The sequence below is a fragment of the Camelina sativa genome, chromosome 15, assembly GCF_030686135.1.
Source record: "Camelina sativa cultivar CO46 ecotype springtype chromosome 15, ASM3068613v1".
Lineage (NCBI taxonomy): Eukaryota > Viridiplantae > Streptophyta > Magnoliopsida > Brassicales > Brassicaceae > Camelina > Camelina sativa.
The window spans coordinates 26,141,881-26,149,267 of NC_141894.1; the positions used below are offsets into that span (position 1 = coordinate 26,141,881).

The 7,387-nt window shown below is 39.0% G+C and overlaps 1 pseudogene across 1 annotated transcript; it reads left to right on the top strand.

The window, feature by feature from the left end:
• Window positions 1-967: 967 nt before the first annotated feature.
• LOC147927125 (F-box protein At1g11270 pseudogene) lies at window positions 968-2,135 on the top strand (annotated as a pseudogene). Its single transcript, XR_015582743.1, has one exon. The product of XR_015582743.1 is annotated as an F-box protein At1g11270 pseudogene (transcript).
• Window positions 2,136-7,387: the final 5,252 nt, after the last annotated feature.

A 7,387-nucleotide genomic window follows, 5' to 3' on the forward strand; every position in this document is an offset into this window, starting at 1 on the left:
TTCTGCTACGGTAACCTGTCTTGGATAATGATTGTGGTTCGTCTCTGATTGCCCTTCCATGGCTGAGTATTCAATCGGGTTACTCTTATTGCAAATCGTGGATGGTTCAGTTTACCAACTTGATTGGGTTTCCTCCAGTTTTGCAAGAAGGTTGGTTTGGTCGTCCTCTTTGAGCTAGTGCGTTCATCTTCCTTTGTCAAATTCTCAGTCAGGTTCCTTGTGCGATTCGTTCTACTTCAACTCGCCTTCTCTGTGGTTCACTTGTTTGGGCGTAATTGGGACTATTCCATTCGTGGTTCCTTCATGTTACGTAGATTGCTTTTTTATAAGTTTCACTCGTTTGGGTGTAGTTTTTCTCTTTTCGGCTTTAGTTTCTGGAGATATCTTTGCTTTCCTCCAGTTTGGTGTTTCAAAAACGTATTCCACCCTTGTTTCACAATCGTATTTTATAATGGAAAATCTTCAGATAAAAAAACAAAAATTATTGCATAGTAGTTTGAACTTGTTGTTAAAATATTAATATTAAAATGATTCAATTATTTCGTGATATATATATATATATATATATATATATATTACAATAATTGTATTTAAATTTGTTTGATGCTAATTGAAAATATATTTTTAAATTAACCACTTTGTAATCTAATAAAATATCATAGTACCAACATGATGAATATAATCAATTTTTAGAGTTAGTTACTCAATTGGATAATTCTTGTATTTGACTGACGACGACAAAATAAAATAAAATAATAATAATAATTCTAGTATCGGATTGAATTGAATTGATTTGGTGAAATCTGTAATATATTGTAGAGTTTTTTCCGACTAAATTATTGACAAAAACGAAAAGAAAAAAAATGTTAGAAAGGGAGAAAGTGTTCAAACTTCCTTTTCCGAGTCGGTTTGCTCAATCCGTATCCTATAAATAATAAATATATATTTATAGCCTCTGATCAATTAGAAGACGATACGAATGTTGTTGAAAAGACTTCGTCTGTGTGTGGAATTGCCCCCCCACGATGTGGTAGAGCTCATCCTCGAGAGACTTCCCATCCAGTCTCTCCTTGTATACAGGTCTGTGTGCAAGAATTGGAAATCGACAATCGATTCTCGACAATTCAAGGAACGACGTCTGGACCACTGTAGGCAATCACGAGGTGTCGATGTCCTTTTCATCTGTGTCAATGGTGAAAATACTGTGAGACTAAGAGATTATCAATCATTTAAGTTCGGGTCATCAATAGCTTGGACGGTAAGGTTCCCATATTTGGGCCCCTTGTTCTGCTATGGCAGTTGCGAAGGTATGCTATGCCTCTACAGTATCCACAATCCGAGTTACGTGGTGAATTCTGCAACTGGATGGTATCCGAGTTTTCCTCTTTGCAGCTATCAACAGCTCCACATCCCTTTGTTCGATAGAAAAAAGGTCAACTTCCCAAGTGCTAAGCTTGGACTCGGTAGAGACAAAGTAACCGGCACGTACAAGCCGGTTTGGTTATATAATTCATCCATATTTGGCCTAGACAATGTTACTACGTGTGAGCTTTTCGATTTTACCACCAATGCATGGAGGTACGTTGTCCCTTCTTCTTCTTATGAGATCAACGCTTACCATAAACCCGTGTATTTAGATGGGTCACTTTATTGGTTCACCAACTGTGAAGAACCCAAGGTACTACGTTTCGACCTTCACACCGAAACTTTCCAAGTAATCTGTAAAGCTCCCTTTGCCCATCCATGTGACCCTCGTCAGCTCACCATGTGCATCCTCGATAACCACTTGTGCGTATCTGAGAAAAAATGGCCCACCCAAGTCATATGGTCGTTCCATCCTAAAGGCAAGACGTGGAACCAAATGTGTTCCTTAGATCTCACCCAAACTTTTTCTTGGTTTGGGGAACCCCTGTTTGCCCTCTCACCGATAGCAATTATGGACAAGGGTAAGTTATTGCTTCAAGGTCGTGATACCTCCCACGCACTGGTGATACATGATCTCCATACCAAATCCTACGAGCTTCTCTTTACACCTATCAGACCCGTAGGTTCTGTTTATCATGTTGAGAGTTTATTCTCTGCTTTGTCAAACTAACTTCTCTCTCTCTTTTCTTTGTCACGGTTGTACCCATGACACATTGTAATTTAACATTTTCTGCATAAATGATGATTTAATTATATATTTAACGACGTTTTCTTTTATTTTATTTTGGCTAGTGCATTATTTGTATGACTAGAATATGAGCCGTGCTATCTTTCCTTTTGTTTGTTTGGTATCATATATATGATTATTTTGTTTGTTTTAAAATATTTTTTAGATGGAACACTATACCATGAAATCATATATTGAATATGACTTATGAAAATAACATCTATTTTGTAAGATATATTCTATTATATCTAGATTTTGATCCGCGGTATAACGCAGATTAAGTTGTGTGATAAAAAAATTAATTTTTGTTTGTTAATTTTGTTTGATTTGTTTAGTGTTTAAAATTATATATTGTATTTTGATTTCTAATTCTATAACTTAACCTATAGTATAGCACATATTAATTTTAGGACCAAATATGTAATGTATGTTTGTCAAAATCATCGTGACCGAGAAAACCTACCAAAAAACATTATTCCAAACTTAAATTTAATCCGAGAAATCATATTTTTGAAATTTTAACCCGTGCTATAGCAAGAAACTATATTCTTTTGAATTTTTTTTCATATTATAGTGACATATTATTGACCCGTACTATAATAAATCAAATTAGAGTGTTTATAATTTTTAACTTTTTGATCTATCATATATTTATGATATTCTTAAAAATATCAAATTAAACTATATTTAAAGATTCCAAACTAAATTATTTTAAAAATTTATTATAATATATAAAACTATACAATTCAACAAAAGAAATATATGAAATGAACTTAAATATTCAAATTTCTAATCGTTACTCAGTTAAAATTTTCTGATAAAGTTAGGTAATATTTTATTTTTAGCATAATCGGAAATCACTTGTAATATGCGGAAAAGTGATTAATTTCTATTAAATTCTGAGATTTTTTTGCCTAGATATAGTTAGTTGAATATTCCCTTAAAAAAATTATTTTATTCTTTGAAATATCTTTTTTAAGAGGATTCTAATCCTAAATCTATATAACCTATCACATAATTAATCCATATAACCTATCAAATAATTGATCTTAGTTATAACTTATATTAATACTATATGGTCTACCAATTTGAAGTCGTGTACTTCCGTTTTATTAAATAGGGGATTGTATCTGGTGTCCAACTAAATTACCGAGCATATATGCATGGATATAACAGCAGAGAAACCAAACTTGTGTAAACTTTTATGTTGTGGCTCTTGTATTTATATTTGAAAAAATGTATTTATTTATGAACTTTCTCACATATTTTGTAACTCTCATATTAATTTGATTAGGTTGAAATTCTTATCATATATTTATAGTTATATTAACCAAAAAATAATTAATACTCAAAACAACTAATAAATGTATTTTTGGTGAAACTTCTTACATATTTTAGTATATTTAATATTCTATCAAATCTTTTGTAACTCTCATATTAATAATCATATCCATTTTTAAGGTACAAACATAACAATATTTATATTGTAATTAATGACTAATAACAATTGGAAACATAATGAATATTAAAATATATTAATATGTATTTATTGTATTTTGTAACTCTCATATAGCTTATGTAACTTCTTATAGATATAAATTAATATAAAGATCAGTGCATTAACTACCCAATGAAATAATAAATTTATGATAGGCTTCTAACTCCAAATTTTCCTACAAAAAGAAAGACTCATATCTCAATAACCTTCATATCTCAAATCTCACATAAGTTTGTAAATTCTATAATTTTTTGTAGTTAACTAACATTGTCTTAGTGTATTTTTTTTCTTCTATTTTTTGTATAATAAATTAAGGTTCCCTCAAACTCATACTTTAAAAACCTCACAAGTGGCACTCATTCCTCAAAAGATTATATACATAAAAAATATCCTAAAAAAATATCTTAACATTTTAGCAATGTCCTTTTAGTTATTATATATATATATATATATATATATATATGTGTGTGTGTCTGTGTGTTTTACAAATTACAAAAACTTATCAATAGGAAAACAAAAATCTTAACAAGGTCATTTGAGACATGCAAACCATGAAATCATCACATATAGCTCTAATATGCATAGTCATATTCTCCCTCTTCACTATACATGAATGTATGTATAGGTTTTACTCACTGTATATATCAATAATGTGTCTCCTTTTTTTTTTTGCATATCATCAAAGTTTGTTTGTGTGTTTTGAATCAATGTGTAGGTGGGAAAATGGAAGATGAAGAAATAAAAAGATCAATGCTCAGTATTCACATTCCTCCGTGTATCAAAACTTTTTGTACGATACCATTTATAAAGGATTGTTGGTGTTGTTTGAGACTAGGTGATGTGATCGCCGGACGCGGTCGTCTACCGAGTCGTACGGACGGACGGTCGCTGCGGACGAACGGAAAGAAATTCTCTCGGGCCGAGGAAACTAGAAGGAACTTTCCTCGGACAAGGCTCGGTGATTCGAGTCTAGAGAGAAAACAAACGGTGGAAGCGAGAGATGAGCTGAAACGAACGAGCGGATCGAGAGATCCGGCCTTTGGTCTTGGCTTCGGTCGAGCGGTCTCGGTCGCGATACGGTACAGACGAGATTTGCCGATGAAATGACTCGATTCGGCAGTCTCCGGGAAAGATAGTCGGATGGGAAAAACGTCTCGGTGAGAAACTCGTCCCGATCGGTTCTCAAAGAAATGGTCGGATGGGATGCGGCATACGGATGGACGACGGACGCTGCGGATAGAAGGGTGGCTAGTGAATCGAGTGAGAATCTCGACCTCGGTTCACTAGGGAAGATGGAGTCGAAGCGGAAGCACAACGAACGGTCGGAACTGGACGTGATATGGTAGAGATGGACACATAGGTGGTTTGATGCGATGACACACGGGAAATGGCTCGGCCCGTGTTACGGTCAACTAGTCGATGTCGAACCCGGTTCGAGATCGGCTAGGGTTTCTCGGTAGTCAAGTCCCGGACTTGGACTAAGGAGAGAGGCGAGACAAGAACAAAGATTCTCTTTTTGTGAATTTCAATTCAATCTTCAAGTCTTCGTTTTACAAAGTAAGAGAAGGGTTTAAATAGTGTGAGGGTTTAGAGGGAGCCTAGGACACGCGGACTCGCTTTGGTCCACAGACGGTGAACACGTCGCCCCTCTTTGTGGTTTAAACAAAGCCACACACGTCACACTATTCCAACGTTCATAAAGGAAGGATCTAGACAAGTCCAAAACGTAAAGCTTAAGGAAAAAGATAAAATAGGCCACGTCCTTAGGCTGGATGCGGGAACCTCGTCTTTGGCTTCAAAACGCGGCGTTGTGCGTCAGAACTCGTTGCCTCGTTAAAACTCCCTTCGGTAAACCACGTGGGAAAAACCAGAAGTAGGGAAAAGAGTACAAGTCATGATTCTAACGTCTTTGGCGCCTTCGTCTTTGGGTAAAGACAAAGGCCGGACGACCTAGCTGGTGGTTACCTTGGCCGAATCGATTCTTGGTCTTCTTAGATGAACGCTTGAACGTGGTGCTTGATTTTGGAGTCCTGTATGAGCTCTTGGTCCGAGTGGTTGCACCGGGAATGATCCTAGGACTGCCGGCTCCAAGTTGTCCAAAGGGTGATACGCGTGTCCGAGAGACGCCTGGGTCCGGCTCGAGCGTCCCGGATGCATGACCGATCCCGTGATCACATCATTCCCTCCCTCTTCTAGAAGTTTTGACCTCAAAACTAGACTCAACGCCTGGATCAAAGAAGAAAGAAAGAAAAAAAAAACCGAATCAGCAGTATCAACAGTTCAACCGCGGTTTAATTTTACTAGGATCAAAAGGAAACAGTAAGGCCTTAAGAGAAAAGGATAAGACTTCCCAGGTAAGGCCAGTGGCATTGGTCGATCCGATCCCTTGATGAACGTTGGTTGCTTGCTGAGACTCTCCAGGATGCCACACAAACGTTTGATCCGCACCAAAGTTGGACAAATGCGTCGCCATAGGATCATGTGCGGTAACGACCTTGGCGCTAAGAGTGGAGAAGGATGGCTCGGTATAGGCGACTCCCAGCTGGAGCTTACTACTTGAAGTAGTCATGAACAATACCGAGTGGAAAGATCCATCAATGGCCATCTCCGGTGGCTCCTTTACCTTGAAACTCTCCATTAACAAGCAAAGCTCGGATATGTAGTTGATTGTGCGGGTAGACTCTCCTTTGGCCTCGCCTAGTGGCTTAATACGCATGACGAGTGAGGATTCGTGCACCGTGTCCGGTTTTGAACATGGCGGTCGAGTGTCGGCTCGGTCTTGATCAAGGGCTGTTGCGGATTGACCTTGGTCCGCGCATAGGTTGGGACTTGTATCTCCGAGTATGCAAGCTTGGTGGTCTGGCGGCTCGGCTGGCTTCTCTACGATTCCTCCCGGGCCAATGACTTCCTCAGGACCAATTTGTTGATCGAATTCCAGTCCTAGGCTCGGCTCCCGGTGGGCTTGCGCCGTTGGTGTAGCGTCCTCGATCAAGTCGATATTCGGCCTGCTCCGCGACAAAGCGTCTTGTTCTGGCCGGTAAGGAACTCGCGGGTCCGTCATTGGTGAAGACACAAGGGCTGAGTGTTGATTCCGAGATGATTCTCCATAGGCGTAAGACGTCTTTACTTGGCCCAACATTTCTCTAAGGTGTTGGAGTTGAGATCGGATAGAGATCAACTCGTCCTTAAAACTTGTTGCTCCGAGAGAATGCTTCGGCTGTCTTGTGGCTTGTTCCTTGGACTTAGTCCGAGAACCCACAAGGCTCACTTTGGTTTTACCTCGATCGCGACTTGACGGGTGGATCGGTGTTGCGCGTGGTGACCAGCTCGGAAGACCCTTGTTCCTAGTGCGGTAAGCACTGCACTTGTTCGATGATGCGTACGGTGACCAGGTCGAAGTCCTTTGGACGCGTCTTGGGAACTTCTCCTTGGCCTCTCGGTGATACCGGGGTGGTGCGTAGTAACGTCCCAAGTTGTTTCCATCGGAGTCTTCGTCACTAGCTGGCCATGGCTCGCGATGAAGTGCGGTTTGTGAAGTAGACGGCCAGTAGTAGTCCGATGATCCATGCTCGTGTCCGTCAAGTTCCGGACCTTCTTTATAGTCCTCCTCGGATCATGGTTCGTCCTCTGTTGCCTCTGGTTCCGGTTCGGTGCCTTGGTGCTCTTCGCACCATAGTTGATCATCGGAGTAAGGATCCTCGTACTCCATACTTGATCGATGTCAGATCAAGCATCGG